The sequence below is a fragment of the Oxyura jamaicensis genome, chromosome 4 (genome assembly GCF_011077185.1).
Source record: "Oxyura jamaicensis isolate SHBP4307 breed ruddy duck chromosome 4, BPBGC_Ojam_1.0, whole genome shotgun sequence".
NCBI lineage: Eukaryota > Metazoa > Chordata > Aves > Anseriformes > Anatidae > Oxyura > Oxyura jamaicensis.
The window spans coordinates 3,829,061-3,847,828 of record NC_048896.1 but is presented as its reverse complement, the minus strand read 5'-3'; the positions used below and the strand labels follow the sequence as shown (position 1 = coordinate 3,847,828).

General features: G+C 34.5%; 2 long non-coding RNA genes across 2 annotated transcripts in view; one reads left to right on the top strand and one right to left on the bottom strand.

The window, feature by feature from the left end:
• Nucleotides 1–301: 301 nt before the first annotated feature.
• LOC118166114 overlaps nucleotides 302–18,768 on the bottom strand; it is a 23,350-nt gene continuing 4,883 nt past the window's right edge. The window contains exons 2-3 of the long non-coding RNA XR_004750358.1: nucleotides 8,979–8,982; nucleotides 302–312 (exon numbers count right to left, since the gene is read on the bottom strand). This is a non-coding gene — a long non-coding RNA (uncharacterized LOC118166114). The remainder of the gene's footprint in view (nucleotides 313–8,978; nucleotides 8,983–18,768) is intronic.
• LOC118166113 overlaps nucleotides 16,532–18,768 on the top strand; it is a 14,829-nt gene continuing 12,592 nt past the window's right edge. Inside the window, exon 1 of the long non-coding RNA XR_004750357.1 lies at nucleotides 16,532–17,547. This is a non-coding gene — a long non-coding RNA (uncharacterized LOC118166113). The remainder of the gene's footprint in view (nucleotides 17,548–18,768) is intronic.

Genomic DNA, 18,768 nt, shown 5'->3' with positions numbered 1-18,768 from the left:
AGACACTGCATAGGGGACCTTCTCCTGATCATACTGAAAGCTCATTAATTATGATTAGCATAATTAATGCTGAAAAACAAGGAGTACAACAAAGGTATCCTAAAACAGAGAAGATGATTTCACATTAGTCTGGTTCAAAGAAATACCTGTAAACTTTGAAACTGTGAGTAGAGCTACTGATGTAGATTAAGCAGTAAAATCCTTATTTTGGTCCTCTGAATTAATGCTGGAAAGTCAGTAATGTAACCTGGTGTAAAACTGACACGTTAGATTAGCATCAAACTATGAATTCTTATAATTATCACTTATCTGCTTACTGAATATAAGATAACTGCAACTAATTAGGAATATAAAAGAAAGATAAATGTGTACAAACATTACAGCAGAGATTAAAAGTCTATTTATATGCTGTTATTTTTAGGGTAGGATTTCTATACAAAAGCAGTGATAAAGCTATCTGTTGTAAACAGCATATTTGACCTGCAGTTATCTTATTAAATCTAATTATATACCTAAAAATACCCAATAAATCAGAAAACAAAATGCCATAGCTCTGAAGACACAAAGTGATTTTGCAATACACTATAGAAACATTCATATATTATTTGAATTTACCCCTCAAGTTTGTGCTTTCAGTTTAACTTAGTAGAGCGCTAAGATTTGAAAGAGGATGTTGATGGAATTGCTTAAGAAATTGATTTAGATCTTTGATATCCCCAGTGATCTACTCCTGGGTATTCCTAATGAAATAAATTGTTTGTGTTGATGTGAATTTACTCTGTTAAGCAATGCAGTTTTTTGTTTGTTTTATTTTTTATACCAACTGATCATGTTAATGAGAGAAATAAACTTGCAAACATAATAAGGACGTTTCACCTTAAAGCAATAAAAACAAATAGAGATGCTGAAGACACTTTGGGAGTGATTTTTCTCTAATGCAATTGAGAAGTGGAAATCTGAAATAATTCCTGAATGCATTAAATAATCCCTGCAATATTTATAAATAATAATAGAGTCTAATATTGATATATGAAGATGTAACACCATTGATTCTAGTGAAGAAAATCATATTAAAATTAACAGTAAGATAAATAAAAATGAGCCCCCAACTTACTAATTACTCAACATATGACTGATGGAAACACTGAATACATGAAAACATATAGTGCATAAAGGCCACCCTGGAAGAATGATCTAATACTTTAGGTTCAGACTTTAAGCTCCAATCCTGTGATTTCTTCTAGAAAGAATGAAGAATTAATTAACAGCTGATTCAAATTGACTGTTAACTAGGCAAAGAAGGATTCGTGGCACTCTGATCTGAAAAAGAGAAATAAGAACATAGATTTCACTGAATGGTTCAAAATAAAAGTAGACTGGGTTTATAAAAAGAACTCACTGAAATAAGTGATCTTAGAACTGTACTGGTAGTATTGGATATTGACTATATTATAGCTGCAAATAAATTAGCAAATTAAATATTACAATCCCAGGTTTGGAAGCCTTAGATTGTTTTTCTCCATCTAAATTTCTGTAATTAATCCTCTTTAAACATTCGTATTCCACCATAATCTCCCAAACTGGAAAAACATTACAAAGATGTATTAATTTTAAAACAAACATAATACACTGAGCTGTGAAGACTTAGGTAAATAAGCTACAACTTGCCACACTATGGAGCATCAGGTTATTTTCACTGCTGCTTTAATACCTGGTGTGACAGTGGAGGACTAAGTTGGATAAGTTTTTGTCAGCACTTGTCTGTATGTAGATAATTCAGCTAGAAAAATAGTGATACCTGATATTATAAAATACAGATCTGCCATCTGTCATAGTACATACTAAAAATGCTGCTATTCCCATGGTTTGACCATTCAACTCTATCAGTTGTACCACTTTCCGTAATATTTTTACTACTCTGAACTATGTACCCAGTTTATATTCCAGGAATGAAGCATTGTTTACATGGGGGTTGAGTTCAGTGAGTGAGCATTTTGTTTTACTCTTCTCATTTGTGTCTGTAGATTACCCTGGAATTATTTATCTGAGTAGCTTATCAGGAGTCAACTATTTATTTTCTGCTTGTCATGTATTATTTGATTTCCAGCCAAGTATAAGTGGCCAGCTGTAACACATTTTGAAAATGAGGCACTTAATGAACATGTTTAGTGTTAATACAGTTATTTGTGTGTTATCTCTCAGTGTTTTATTGCAGATGATAGGAAAATAACACTGTATATTGTTGGAAAAGGGTAACTGGTACATGATTTTATGTTTCTAGAAAACAATATTAAATTCAGCAAGTGGGAGTTATTGTTTTGGAAAAATGAACTCTTAAAAAGTATAGAAGAACAGGAGGGGAAAAAGCTGGCAATTAATAAAGCTTCAAAAAGCTATTGAGTACAGTTTGGTGTCAGATACACAAAATTACACACAACCACATACCAACAAATAAAAGCACAAAGCAATAAAAGAATTCTGTAATTCTATTTGTTTATTTATTTCATTCTATATAAGATAGAAAGAACACTTAAAATATATACATCAACACATGCCGGATACTGCAAAATAAAACATGAACATTTGAATGTAGAAGAAGGAATAATCAACATTTTTAATTTCAAAGTGGTATATATAAATAAAAGCATATGAATGTGACTATAAAACAAGATAATACAGTTCTTCATGAAAATATCTCAGATTTTTACAGCGAAGAGCAAGATTTTTACAATCTTGCTGCAAAACCAGACTAAGAGCCTAATAAACGAGTAACCAAATCGTGTTTGTTTTACTCAGGTGAGCAGGCCTGTTTAAATGACAGGTATAATATGTCCAAAATATCTTATAAAAGCCATCAAAAGTATAAGCTATACTTGAATATAGCGTTTATACTTGGTAGCTTTTCATTGTTGTACAATCAGAGTAATTTTTTCTTCTGATGCACTTTTTTTTGTGCGTGTGTGTGAGTTGTTGCCAAAAGAGCTTATTAAAAATAAAACACATCTACTTTTTGTGTTATTTTACTAGGTTTTTTATCTAACAGTTGAGTCTGCAGATGCAACAGTCCCTGTGTGCTGGGCATGAGACTGTCTTAGCTCAAATTCAGAAATCCCTTGCTAAGTCTACTTGTAGCACATTAGACCACTCCCCGCTCAGAGGGTGTGTGGCAACATCCATTATTTACCTGCAGTGTTCTCTATGGTTGTATCCTGAATAATTCCTTTCATTATTTATGATGGGCTGCCTCATCTTGTGCATTGTTTTGAACAATGAACAAACATAAAGCTAAATGAAGAAGAAAAGGATGTTTGAAAATTGAAAGGGTAAAAAGTGGGCTAGATTGGCTGTGTATCACTAGGATGGCAAAACCGAAAATACACTTTGCTTTGGAAATGTAGCTCAGAGCATATCAAGAGTCACCAGAGGAAGTAATTGAGAGAGAACCTTCTGGTTTCTGGAAGACTAACTTCAGTGTGACTTAGGAGTGTGATAATATTTGCTGACATCATGTGGTTGCTTTCATCTTGCAATTGTTTCAATTGAGATGTTCTAGTGATATTCTAAATTAAGTGCTGTTGTTTTTTTTTGTTTGTTTTGTTTTGTTTTGTTTGTGAGGCAAGATGAAATTTAATCAATATAGATTAATTTAGAGCAGCTGTTATTCACTAATTAGGAACAGTTTCATCACCGAAGAATTTTAAATCTAGCTTTTATAACATAACCTGCAGTACATTTGAATATATTCTCTTGGTCTCTGCAGTGCTGTAATTCTACTAAGCTCAATGAAATTTATCTTTTACAAAACAATATACTGTAGATCTTCACTTGTTTATTTTTCATAAACTTCTTTTTCGTTGAAACATAGGTCATGTAAAGCCATTAAACCTTCCCATGCAGGTAAAAAAAAAAAAAAAAAAAAAAAAGGTGAAATGTGGAGAATACTGCACTCTGCTCTCAGAATGTATCAGGAGAGGTGCTTCTGTCATTATGATTCACTGGAAAGATTGTGTTCAGTAGCCTTCACCCTCAGTTCTCCAGTTGCGGTTTACATATAATGTATGAATACTGTATTCAGTCAAGGTCACATGAAGGTCTTCCCCATCCCAGTACACTTCACAGAGAAATGAAATTTGAAATAATACACAAAGTCCAAGGTGTCACAGAAGAGTAAATTTTAACAGATTGTTTTGATGTAGTTGAGAGCCTACAACATGAAAGATGTCTACACTGGTACATAACTATAGCAATAAGTATGTAGAGCTAATGCTATACAAGGCATTTGGACATCTTGTTTCCATTCAAAACACATTATGTAGAAGTTCTTAAGTGACTCTGTGGAATTTTATGTAAGTGCATAGCTCCCCTTCAGTTCAGTGGTACCTGGGCAATTTCCAAAACCTGCTAAGAATCTTTGAATCACAGAACCATTATTTTATAAAAAAAAAAAAAAAAGGATGAGACTTTAATCTAGTTTTATGTATGATGGTGTTGGGCTGTCTGTGTAGCTCATAGCAGGAGTTAAATAGTCCAAATATTATAAATTATATTAATTATAAATTATATTAATGATGTATTAGTTGATATTAATGATGTATTAATTAATTGATTAATGATGTATAGTATTAAATACTATAAATTGTATTAATGATGGTGTATTCCACTCCACCTTGCTAGTGGAATGGAATAACAATTATGGATATATAAGTCTATGCTGATGACACTGGTATATACTTCTGTCTCTCTCCTTATTTCATTTCTAGCTCACCATGGGATTCTCATAGGGCAGCACTTGCAGTACTGACTGGCAGTCATAATATTTGTTTTCCTGACTATGAAGTAAAGGAACCCGTTCGTGAGTTATGAGTAATTTCAGTATGGGTGTAATTCAGAAGTAAATTTGTACAGAGTTATAAATCAGAAGTAGGTTGTCACCTGAGAATTTACACATTGGAAAAACTGATATAAGAAGCAGCATAAGGATTACACACCCTCATGTCCCTTTATACATAAAATTGTTGCTATAGCTGCTGTTCATGGAGCTGTGAAGGAATAGTGTATTTTGTGTATGAATGACAGAAATGGATCCATAGTGATCCATGATTATTCCAGGTTGAGTAAGAGAACAACATACAAATTTAGGAATGAAATATGAAAAGTGACAGTATCACTCTTTTCAAATACTTACTGTACAAATGCTTTTTTCTTGCTTTGTGGCTCTTTATGCTTCATTATGCTCTGTTTATCCTGCTAACTCAGAGGGCAGTAAATTTTCCTACCTGCTTATTTGCTCCAAACCCATGGTTCTGCAGTACTAACATTTTTGGTACAACTATGACATTACAACACAAGAAATTAAACTTTTATGTTTTACCTAGCTGGATGGAAATTCTTAGGTTAAATAGAATTTGAATAATCCTCCAGACCTGGAAAATGAAGAAGACAAAGTCAAATTATTGAGACAAAGATGTTTGTTTACCTAACACATACCCCAGCCGAGAATGCAGATTTTGGCTTATCTTTTAGGATCTTTTCAGTTGACTAGTTTCTTTAATAAAAATATTAGATAGCACCTTCAGATGAGGGATGTTGCTGTTATCTCAAGCTGCGAATTTTACTAAATGATCTCAAAAGTTAACCTCTGTCATATGTAATGTTTTGTCTACCATGATGATGCTCTTGTAGCATCTTCAGTTCTAGTTGACGTTTTTACCTCCGAAAAATGGGTTCCCCTTTAGAAAAAAAATTACTGTTTAGCAATTGAAATTGGTATGCCAGGGTTTTGTTACACACCTAGAATTTACACAGAGAAAATGCATATTTATACTGACATACTTATATAGAGTTATCACCAAATTAATATCACTATTCTACATTGTAGGTATAAAGTCATGTGTTTTATATGCAAAATTTTAATAACGTAACAGTTTAAGGGACAGTGCTTACTTCAGACTTTACTTTAGTACCTTGGATAATTGTGGTTGCACCACAATAATATTGCATAATATTTAATATTAGTCAGACAGTTTAATGGATTATGGCCAAAGGTCACACAGTCCTCATTACGACTTTCAAATTGACTAGCAAATTTTGTCTAGTTATTATTCTTTCAATCCTCTTTTTTTTTTTTTTTTTTAACTAGAGTACACATTTAAAAATGTGGCCAAACTTGCATTCAAGACTTACAACTATTTACCCACTATCATTTATAAGTTATTCCAGTTGTTATTGAGCTTATAGATGTGTCTGACTCCCAAACAGATGCACAGGTAGTATGAACAGTTTTCTGTTGTCAAATACACATCTTGCCTTTAATTGTGCTATGCTTTTCTTTTCTTTCCTTTTTTTTTTTTTTCCTATGGATATGTTCTATATATTTCTTTATGATTTTCATTAAAATGTTATACCATCAGCTGAGAAATATTGTCAGAAATCTAAACACTTCACAAAATGCCAGCTACTGTAAAGCTCTACATTCACAATAACTAGATGACTGTGAATTCTGGAGGCTCAGCAGAAGTCCACTTGGTATCTTACTAAACACCCACATTTTCTCTGTAGTGGCAATTTGAACATCAAAACAGCCCTTCAAAGTAGATTAAGAAACAATTCAACTTCATAGTATTAATATGCATGAAATTGGATAATTTGGATGTAATTACATTCCTAAATCTTCTTTCACAGTTTTATAATTCAAAAAAACACCTGTTCAGATTAAAATTCAATACTTTTTAGTTCAAAATATTATTCAGATTTTTCTTTTTTAAAGAAAAAGCAGGGATGCAGTTGTTTGTGATGTTTTGGAAGAGTTTGAAAATGTAGAAAATTGTTTGGACAAAACCAATTTATTGCAGCTGTAGAAATATAAAGCCACCTTTACTACAAGTGCAGTCTTTCAAAGGAGATTGGCTAGCAGTAGATGGGCATGAAATTTCCAACTGCAGCAGATATGAGAAAGTAATTTTATGTATCCCCCTTATGTATGTAAGTAATGTTATCACCAGTTTAGACTTAGTTTCACAAATGAGTTATTTTGAAGTAAGAAGTTGAACAAAGATGTGCATGCACATGCAGAAGAAAGTAATTTATGCTACGAAGATTGAAAAACTTTCTCTTGGAGTAATATATCTGCTAAAAACTTGTAATTTAACAACATTTCAGAGTTACCATTTATAGGGCACTCAGTCAAGAGAAATGTATACTCAATATAATACCTGATTGGTTATTTTAATCACAGATAGTGGAATCAGTTTTTGTTATTTTTCAAGCAACATCTATGGATGAAGATGGTAGACTGAGGACACTATGTGACTGAGAAATACAGTAGTTTGTTTAATTATTCAATTAATAAATTTAGAGGAAAAATAATAGCAGTATGAATTCCAATAAAGTTTGATAGAAAATAAAAAGATGCTAAAAAGTTAATTGACATTTATAAAATCCTAAGTAGAGTCAACAAAATCAATACTTTTTACCACTGTAACTACAATGAAAAGTGTAGGGCTGAGGGCTTAAATGGAAACTAAGAAAAGACAATTTTGGAACTTCTGAAGCATGCTTCCTTCACTCAGGCTGTGATGCATGGTTTGAATGGCCTAGTGGGTAAAGATGTTGGAACAAACATTGCAGTCATTCAGGAAGCAATTAGACACGATCCTAAGGGAGCATATGTATTATGAAGGCCAATCCTCTTTAGGCCAAATGGCCTTTTCTCTTATTCAGGATGTTCTATTCACACTGTTGTTTTTTTCCACAGAATGTACTCTATTTGCTTTGCTCTGACATACAAAAAGTAGTAAGTACAAGGTAAAACTATGCTTTTTGTATGTGTGATTTTTAGAAAGACTTTATCATATTCTTTTTTCTTTGTATAGCTTATTATTAACTTGTTCAGATAAATGATTCAGAATTTGCAATTTTTGATAGAATTAAACATACAATTAATAAGATTCTTGTCCCTTTGGCATAGCCGATACCGTGTTCTGTCTCTATGTTATTGTTCCTTGTCAGAAGGTATCCAGATTATTTCTCTCATAAGAGATTTTACCCTGAAATCTGATGCTTGACAATACCAACCCTTAAACTAAAACTTTTAGTTTATACTAGAAAGCTTACTGCAGCTTCTGAGATGTACACATAGCAATTTGTAGACAGTTGGAAAGGCTCTTTTAAATTTAATTTAGCTTTTAGAATATTCATCCATTTAATTTGGGTATATTGTCAGTAAATTAAAAATACATTCTATCATCTGATTTCATTCTTAGAACTAGACAAATTTAGATTAAAATAAGTAAGAAAAACAAAATATTACAAATAAAGTTTAGATTAGTATTCTAATAAGCTTACTCAACAGCTGTTCCAGTAATTATGTTATCTTATAACATGGCTCAATGTTTTAGCAAATTTTTTGCATAAATCTGTTCTGTTATTGAAGATTGTAGTATTGAAGATTCTAACAATATTGAACCATTCTATAAATATTGAAGATTGGTTGTTCTACCTCACTTTTTTTTTCCTGATTTTGATCATTCTACTGTTCTTGCAGAACTGGTAAGTGGTTTCTCCTCTCCTATTCTTATAGAGATTAAAATTATGTATTTATTTTGGTTTTATTTTAATGATCATATTCCTTGTTCCTAAAATGATCCCTGTTGTCATTCTTAAATGACTCTCAGGAGTTTATAAACATCATATAATACTCTGTAAATCTAAATCTTATTATAATATATCATACATACTCCATTTTCTATGTTATTAGTTGTTGTAGGTTCTCATATTCAGGAGATACTGATCACAGAATCACAGCATCACAGAATTTTCTAGGTTGGAAGAGACCTCAAGATCATCAAGTCCAACCTCTGACCTAACACTAACAGTCCCCACTAAACCATATCCCTAAGCTCTACATCTAGACGTCTTTTAAAGACCTCCAGGGATGGTGACTCCACCACTTCCCTGGGCAGCCCGTTCCAGTGTCTAACAACCCTTTTGGTAAAGAAATTCTTCCTAAGATCCAACCTAAAACTCCCCTGGCGCAACTTAAGCCCATTCCCCCTCGTCCTGTCACCAGGCACGTGGGAGAACAGACCAACCCCCACCTCGCTGATCTTTGTAAAAAAAACAAACAAAAAAACGTGGAATTTGTGGGTTTGCTGTGTCATAAATATACCAGTGTAATATTACTTTTATCCTTCTTACTTTGAAATTATTGTGACAAGAGCCAAAATTACTGGACTGCAATTTCTGGGAACTCCAGGCATACAGTCTAATGTGATTGCAAGTCAGCTGAGTTGCTGAACTACACAACCATACCACCCTTCCAGAGGAAGAATGCAAAAGAAATGCATCCTGTAGCTACAAAACAGGCAAGTAAGATTTCACTGCTCCATTTTCAGGTACTTATTCTGATTTAGAAATGAGCTCTTTTTTTCATTTAAAGCTAACAAAAACATATCCTCCTGTAGAAAGCTTGATTTATAAGAAAATGCATATTTCCCCAGAAAGAAAGACTGTGATTTCATAAGCCATACATGTTAAAGAAGACTTTTGAAATCTGGGTGACTGTTCTCCTTGTCAGGGCTGAATAACCAGGATCAGAATCCCTCTGTGTTCATGAATCCTGTTAGATCACATGATAGACCAAGTCATATGGAAAAACAAAGTTAATTTTGGATTTGTTTTTGTCTCATAAACTACAATATTTCTAACTGGGTTCACTTAGTAAGTTAGGATGCATGTTTTGTTTTCTGTCTTTTTCTGGATTAATTATTTAGAAAATTTCTGTAATTGAGATCAAGAGCAATAAAGGTGCATGTGAAGAAATATTAGGAAAAAAATGGGATCTATGGATTGAACTTGTTTTATACTTAACATTTCAGAAAATTAATAACAATTAAAAAAAATCTAGATGCTCAGGTAAAGGGTATTTTGAAACTATCAGGATATTGCATCTATATTTCGTACAGTAATGTTAGTTTTTTTGTTTAAGATTTTTTGATTATGCTACATATTTGATTAGCTACATATTCTTACCAAGTAATCTTTGGCACTGACTTTAGTGCTTAAAAATACCATTTATGTTTTACTATAGACATATGAAATTCAATTTTGGACCATTATATGTATATATTAGCCCCTCTTGAGAATCATGCTGCCCCTATGAGATACAGTGAGCCTTGTCACTGCTTAACAAGGAAGTAAAGCTCTGTGTATCAGTATGAAGTGTCTAATGAAATTAGAAACATCTGTTCTTGCAGCTTTTTGCTCCTCCCTTGAGGGGAAAAAATGAGCAGGATGAATGAAAGAACAAAGAAAATGCATAACAGAACAGATTTTGGATGGAACACAGAGCTCTCTGAAGTCTCCTGCTTTCATTCGACTTGTCCTCCAGCCAGAACTCTTCCCTGCAAGAGGAGAGCAGAGAAAGAAAGATTATAAATGGTCCCACAGCACAAGCAGTCCTTGAAAGGACTTTTGCTGATGTGCTGATTTGTCCATGGAATTTTGCTCTGGCCTGCTGTGAAGGAAATTTCATTGCTCAGGCACTGAATGCTATTTTACCCTTCTACAGAGAGTTACACTGAGCTGCCCATTGAGTTGACAGCCGTTTTCTTACTCTTCATTTGCTACTGTTTCTCAGACATTGGAATCATGTCTCTCTCATGTAATAATAACTGCTTCTGTGACTACTGCATGATCCACGTACAGTCCTACTGTATGTGACTAGCTAGCTTCACCTGAGTGGAGATAAGTTATTGATAAGTAAAGCCAATTTAGTATAAGCAATAGGCTGCTCTTATCAATATGAATAAGCTATATATATCTTTATATAAATGTGTGTGTATATATATCTATAAATTTTAGACTGCATAAAATTTCCATCATTTCCAGGCTCTTACATCAGTAACAGTATACTTAAAAGTGTAATTCTCAAGAACAATACTTGTGGAAGCAAGTTTGCGAAAATATGTGATTCATACTCCTAGCCCTAAGTAAATGGCTACACAAGACATAGTCTTTCATATCATCTGGTAAAATGGTTGATGTTCACATTTTATAAAAATCTCCTATAGACATTTTTCTTTCACCATTTCTGTTAAGTTTTACTTCCTACTTGCTTTCGGTTGGAATTTTGATGACACAGTACATGTCCTGACTGATTAATTAAGCCCATACTTCTTACTGCTTTGAAAACAGTCTACTCTTTTTCTTTTTTAAGGTAGGTCTACAGCCAGTGATGTCCCCAGAAGATCAGGAGCCCCAGAAAAATTTGTTCTCTGCTTACACTGACAGTCATCAATATTTAAATTATGATGCTTCTATGTTCCCTTGTACTGATTAACTAATACTGCTTAGTGAAAGAGGATTTACAAGTGGATTTACTGTAATAAATAAGAAGCTACAATTCAGTAAACACTCTAGAACTCTTTTAAAAATGTAATCTATATTAAATGTAGACAGTACTGTTCATCATATATTATACATGGAAATGTGACAAAATCATCAAGTCCACTTTTACAACTGTTCTATAAAGCAAACTGTTTGATTTGCAGAAATTTTTATTATGTTGTTGTTAGCATAACGTCATGTACCATTTATTAGCCAGTTTCAAATTTCACATAATTATTTGAAAGTAGTAAACAAATCGTAAATACCAATTTAGCTGGAAAAATTTGATTTGTGAAGGCAACAGAGGAGCTCTGCAGTGATGTAGACTGACCTCAGTGGAGGAGGAGTAAATGGAATAATCAGACTGAGTTTATTGGCCAGCATTAAACATGTGGTATGAATGCCCTGTGAGGTTGCATATGATCACGTTACAGAGAGAAATGTGTGGGACAAAATGCTGAGGGGACATTTGTTGGCTTAAAGCCTGGCTGGAAGTGTAAAAGGAAGCAGTGTAGAATGGAGAGCTATGATAAACAAAACACACGAAGGAATCAAATGAGTATTAAGAAGAAAGTAGTAGAACAAAGAAAGTAGTGTGGTGGAGAGATGGAGAGAAGCATGGCAGGTCTTTATTTCTGTTAAAATTTATTTCTGTCAAAATAAAGAGCCTATGTCAGCATTACATGTATGTTGCGCACAGGGAGGAACTTGGGCCAGAATGGGGAAAAAATGAGTTTGGTACAGCAGAGAAATGCTTGGATGCTTCTGCAAATTTAATTTTATCTGAATACTTTGCCCCATCACAGTCTCTCCAGAGCTGAATGTGTCCTCTACATAACGTTGTGATAGGTTTGTTATTTTCTGTTTGCAGGGAGGAAGGGGAGGTTGGCCTCAAGTCCAATAGCTTGTTCTAACCCCAAAATCTTAATTTTCAAACAAGGCTTAACATTCCTTTTTTGTTGTTTGTTTTTATTTTTCATATTTCCCCTCTTGTGAAGTCTTTCTCCCCAGGTACCTTTTGTAGTCTAAGGAGAAGCAGAGGCTAGAGCCCTTCATTTCTGAAGCTGTTTTCTACATGAGAAGAGGAAATCCTCCTTTTCTCGTTGTTTACCTCCACATCATCATTGCATGTAATTTTTTCTTCTATAATTAACAGACCACTGAACAAAAGAGCCATTAGGACTCCACAACACAAGTGGAAATGAAAGCCCCTGAGGACTATGGAGCAGTCTCTGGTACTCAGTGAATATTCACAATGCATTGCAATAAGCAGCACAGGTGTTTATGAAATTGTAAAACCATCAACATTTTTCTGTGCTTAATTGCCCTCAGACTCTCCCATCCATCTGTTTAGCTGGTGTGGATCACTTCACTGGGTAAAACAAAAAATACTGATGGACCCTCTCAGGGGTTGTGAGCACCTCTTTTTTTAGGTATATTTATATAATCATGTTTTGTTTATAGTTTTATGTTTTTTTGTTCCAGTTTTGTTTTGATTCCATTGCTACCAGAAAGGGTTTACAGAGCAAATCTTTGGCAAAGGAAGGACGGGAGAGGGTAAATCTTGGCCTTTTGTTTTTCTGAACAATGTTCCTACTGAATCATCTCTGTTGTTTTGAAAGTCCAAATTAGCATTGCAAATTTCAGATAATCGTTTCTAAAATTTTAAAAGTGAGAAAGTGTTAGCATGAATTTATGGTTTTCAGTGTATTTGTATATATATATATATATTATATATATATAATCTCTACTATGTAAAAACGTGTCTGGATTATTGAAGAAACATTATACATAGTCTACTTACCACAATTTATCTTAGTATCTATCTAATTTGAGGAAGCAGTTTTATTGGATCTAAGAAGTTTGTGAAGCTTATATCTGTAAAACTATAGATCTAGTCACTACTTTGTTTCTTGAATAGTTCAATTAAAAATTACCTCTTTATAGATTTCCAGTAAATAATTATTCATACTTCTAGTGGCAGCTTGAAAGATTTATTGTTTCATGTACTGAGTATATCTTCACTGTAAGCAGTACTGTTTTCTTTGTAAATACAAAAACCTTTTCAAATAGCATATATATAAATTTAAAGAAAATTTTGAATATAGGCTGTAAATATTTCAGGCAGCAGCAGTACATAACTTATATTCGACCTTGTTTTGTCATATGTGTTTATTAAACCAGAGTTGGCTCCCCCTAGTGAGCTAGATCTCTGCTGTACTGAAGACTGCACTCTTCTTTTGGGGAGTGAGGTTAGCATTTTTGTCAATGTACTCAGAGAAGAAGTGAAGCACATTTGCATGGTCTGACATTTCTTAATGTATTTTGGTTGCTTGTGTTTTTAAATGTCTATATGCAGTTATCTGATTAACACTTTGGTAAGCTCTTCATTAGTTCATATTACAATTGATGCAATGGAGGTTAGATCATTCCAGGTTTGCTGATCTGGACTGTAGTTCAGATATAGCCTGCAGCTGATCGTTAGCAAAAAAACAAGAAACAACTGATCCTTAGAACGAAACAAAGTTAAGCTGCCAAAACTTTGTACAGTCTGCACATCACAGAAGTTTTGGGTGGAATTTCCCCTTTGTTTAAAGCACCAAAATCTTATAGCCCATCTGTTGTTAGCCATCTTATTAGAAACCTGCATTTGAAAAAGATTGAGGTTTTCCTTCTGTAACACTCACACAAAGTTGCATGCAAATATGCTGCAGTACTGCTACAAAAATGCATTAGAGACTGTATCATAATAATAATAAAAAAAAAACTTGCAGAGAGAGAATGAATGAAGCATCTCTGTATATAAAAGATAAAATACCTTCATGCGCTTATTTATACTGTTGATGTTCTATTATTCAGTATTCATGAAACAGAAATTCCTGTGTATATTTGTGTTCTTCTATGATTAACAGCTTGTGTACTATCAGTTGTATTTTTTTTAATGGCAATTTGTAATTTAAGTTATTAGAAATGTAAACTTCAATGGGGGCACTGACACTGTTTTGAGGCAGGACAGAGAGAAGCTCCAGACATTATAGCAGTGTTATTGGAGAGTCCAATCCTGAGCCCTTCTTCAAGACACTGAAATCAAGAAAAGTCATGCCTCACTAGAAATTTCTAGGCTTAAGCAAAAGTATTTAAAAAGGTATCACAAACACTGTCCTTGAGACACCATGAAACTCTCCCTTCATATGCTCATACAATCAAATTGAGTTTACAAAAAGCAAACTAGCATCTGATAATGGCCGTAGGATTCTTTATTTAACACACCAAGCTAAGCTGTTCACACAGAATGTCTGTCTACTATTGACTTTCATCTTAGTAAGGAGACATGACAAGAATGTTTCTATCCTCTTATTTAGCTTTAGAACCTTGGAAAAGGCTTTACATCCTGTACTTAGCTTAAGTACTTTCTTCAGAATGTGTTTTCAACTTGTGTTGACAACAACCTTGTCATTCTCACCTTTAGAAGATGCACCTCCCACACTCCAGAGGATAATTATATTTCTCAGCAGTTTTTCAAGCAATGGTTTACATTAATGAAAAATGAATAGTGGCCTGATCAGACTTTAATGAAAAATGAATAGTGGCCTGATCAGACTTACCTCAACATTCACTGCAGCCATACAAATACCATTTGTCCAAATACCATTTGAAGCTACCAAGCAACTCAGTTTTTAGGTCATGGTAATGATACCCAGCTTCAGGAAGACTGAAAAGCCTTCATTTTAACAGAATAATTCAGTAAGGAACAACATGTGAACACAAAAATAGAAAGCAATTTATGAACACATACACACATTTTGTCAATGTAATCAGAGAAGAAGTGAAGCACATTTGCATGGTCTGACATTTCTTAATGTATTTTGGTTGCTCGTGTTTTTAAATGTCTATATTCAGTTATCTGATTAACACTTTGGTAAGCTCTTCATTAGTTCATATTACAATTGATGCAATGGAGGTTAGATCATTCCAGGTTTGAATGAGAGAAATGAGAGAATTCAGAGAAAATGGCTTCCATCTGTAGAGGTGTCTAGACCAGTAGAAACTCTGTGTGCCCCAGTCATTACCTGCTAAACTTTTGTGTTAGGCATGAATCCTGACATCTTTGAATTGTCTAATTTTAGAGCACTTTTTTAATAACCATCACTCTTTCCCAAAGAGTTCTTTTATGACATTAGAAATATCTTAATCCTCCTTCAATAACAGAATGGAGGAAATTGCTACAGCTATCATTATTGGAAGAAATAGCATTATATTGAAAGGATAAAATGGACTTGTTCAGTCTAACTTGAAAACCACTTACAGGATATATTTTCTGACACACAGCCTCTGTGACTGCTTGAGTAGGTATCTCAAATGCAGTATCTAACTTAAGACTAAGTCCCTTATTAATCGTCTCTTTTTTTTTTCTTTCTAGGTATTTCAAATGACTGATATGGATAAAGGACTATGAAAAGTGGAAAAAAAAAATGCCTGGAATTACACGATTAATAATGTCTTAATATGGTAGGTATGGTTTAACATCAATGGGCAGCTAAGCACCACCATGCTGCTCTCTCATTCCTCCTCCTCAAAAGGACAGGGGAAGAAAATACAATGAAAATAGCTCATAGGTTAAGATAAGGACAGGCAGACCACATACCAATTGCCATCATGAGCAAAACAGACTCAGTATAAAGGGGATTGATATAATTTATAGCCTGCTGAAAACAGACTAGAGCAGTAAGAACTGAACTAAAAGTAAAGTAAAAGTACCTTCCCCCTCATGAACCATCTTCTACCTTCTCCCTCCTGAGTGGCACAGGGGAAGGGAGGCTGTGGTCTGTCCATAGCACTTCATCTCTGCTGCTTCTTCATGGTCAATCTTCTCCTGCTCCAGCATGGGTCCCTTCCTGAACTGATTGTATGTGGGCTTCCTATGGGCTGCAGCTCTTCAAGAACTGCTCCCATATGAGTCTGTACCACAGGGTCTACTTTTCAGGAGCAAACCGCTCCAGCATGGGTCCACCACAGGCGACAGCTTCCCCCATATCCCCTGCTCCTGTGTGGGCTCCTCTACAAAGGGCTGCAGCTCCGGCCCAGGGCCTGCTCCTGCAGGGGCTCTCTATGGGCTGCAGTCTCCTCCAGGCCACATCCACCTGCTCCACTGGGGGCCTTCCTTATGGGCTGCAGGGGAACTTCTGCTCCTGCACATGGAGCACCTCCTGACCTCTTTCTGCACTGACCTTGGGGTCTGCAGGGCTGTTTCTCAATCCTCTTTCCCAGCTGCTGTAGTGCAACACTTTTTCCTTTTCCTAAATATGCTCTCACAGTGGCGCAGCTAGCAGCACTCTCTGGCTTTGCTCTCACCAGTGGAAGGTCCCTTTGAGTCACCTGGAGTTGGCTCTATGGGGCAGCTTGTGGACTCCTCTCACAGACGCTATGTCTGCAGCCCTCCCCTACCAAAACCTTGCCATATAAACCAAATACATGGGTTTTATATGGAATGCAGTTTATTTTTAATACTAAAATGTTACAAAAACATATTCTAAATAGCTTCACAAATCCAGCTTGCTGCAGAGCAGATCTCCAACACTCTCCAAGGTTTGTTTTATCTCACCTAATATAAATCATCTAAACTATTTTGAGATAAGTATCTAAGCTCCCCCTTAATATCTATAGCAGACATACCAAAAACATCTAGAGGGCAAGTCATCCCAGAGGATTCTAAATTAAAAAATCTATCCAGAAAAGAAAAATCAGCTTTCAGAGATGTTTGTCTCTTCATTAACTACAAAAAAAAAAAAAAAAAAAAAAAAAAAAAAAAAAAAATTAAAACTATTCTAGACTAAACTAGTTGTCTATCTAATGGTTAGTTGAATACGGTTGGATGAGATGGATATTAGAAAGAAACAGAAAGTCAAATTATCAGCACCTCAAATTGATAAATAACGGTGCCCAGCCAGCTATTGGTTGCCTTTCACTGTAGCCAGGCAAATTTGATTAATTATAATTAATTCAATAAAAGACTGAGTCCTGCAGCTTATTAATAATTTCAGAACCTGCAGGGTAACACTCATACTGTGCTCAGTATTGCCTGTCCACATGTTGTATATTTACCACCACTCTTGTTAAAAGTTTATCATTGAAGATGTGAGTGAACAGTTTTCCTCCTGAAAGGTATAGTGCTAGATTCTATTTTTTTCTTTTTACTGTGCCTCTAGAGCAACTGGGTTCTAAATTAATGTGAACTCCTATAAATCTAAAATATTTTTTAATAGTGGTGAAACAGCACTCATTGAGGAAGAGTTTCATGTATTATATCATCCATTAAAAATAACCTTTTTGTTTGTTTAAAACTGCTTGTACAGAGCTATGGGGAGTGGGGGAATAAATGAGTATTTAATTAGGTTTAGTAATTTTTCATTACAGTTTGAAAGGGATATGGGATGTGCACGGATACCTATAGTCTCTTTCACCATTGGAAAAAGATGTTAGATCATCATGCTTCATCTTAAGATGAAAAGATTGCATATCCTTCTATAAAAACTTTGCTCTTCCTTTTGTTTAGTGTAATGTAAAATAAATGCTCCATTAAAAGATAAAAATATTAAACTCTTGATGTTTATCTTTTTTGTTTGTTTATGAACTGTATGTTCTTATATCTTTGTTAACAAATACATGTTCAAACACATTATATTTCATGAATTTCTCTTTGTTTAATTCAATTGAAATATGACTAGCAAAAATATCCAAGTACCCATCATATGTTATTTCAGGAAAATCCATTGTTCTTCCCTGTTTGTGAATGAAAAACTCATTGAGAATTAGTGAGTAAACTCTTTTTAAATATAAATAGCTTTGCAGACTAAGGCTAGCAAACTGATTTTGAAGAAATTGAAGACCTATCATAGCAGAGTCATCTCTGAAGCAATGGAAAAACAACAACAAAAACAATAAGGTTAAATAAAACAAGACTAAAAATCTCTTTGGCTTTCAATAAATTTTGCAGAAGATTGTAATCCTGTGATAAATGATTAAGTCCCAAATAGGATTTTTGTGATTTATTAAGCGAATAGAGGCAAGCAAACAGCGCTGGGTGCACCGGGAGTCTCTGCTCTACCAGGACGCACACCTGTTACATCAGGTGTCTGATTTTTATGCTCCTAGACTAATACATATTCATCACTATTCCTAGAAAAGGCGGGGTTATTACAATTAGTTCCTGGAATCCAAACCCTCTCTGGACGCATGCGTAGCAGTCTCTGGTGGTCTTTCTGGGGGTCTCTTGTGCTGAAGGCTCGTAGTCTTCCTCCCAGGCTTTGTCCTTCGGTCGTCCTTCAACTCCCCCTTTCTCCTTATTTGGTGGATCTCTTTGCTGGTTATCAGAGGCTTGCGCAG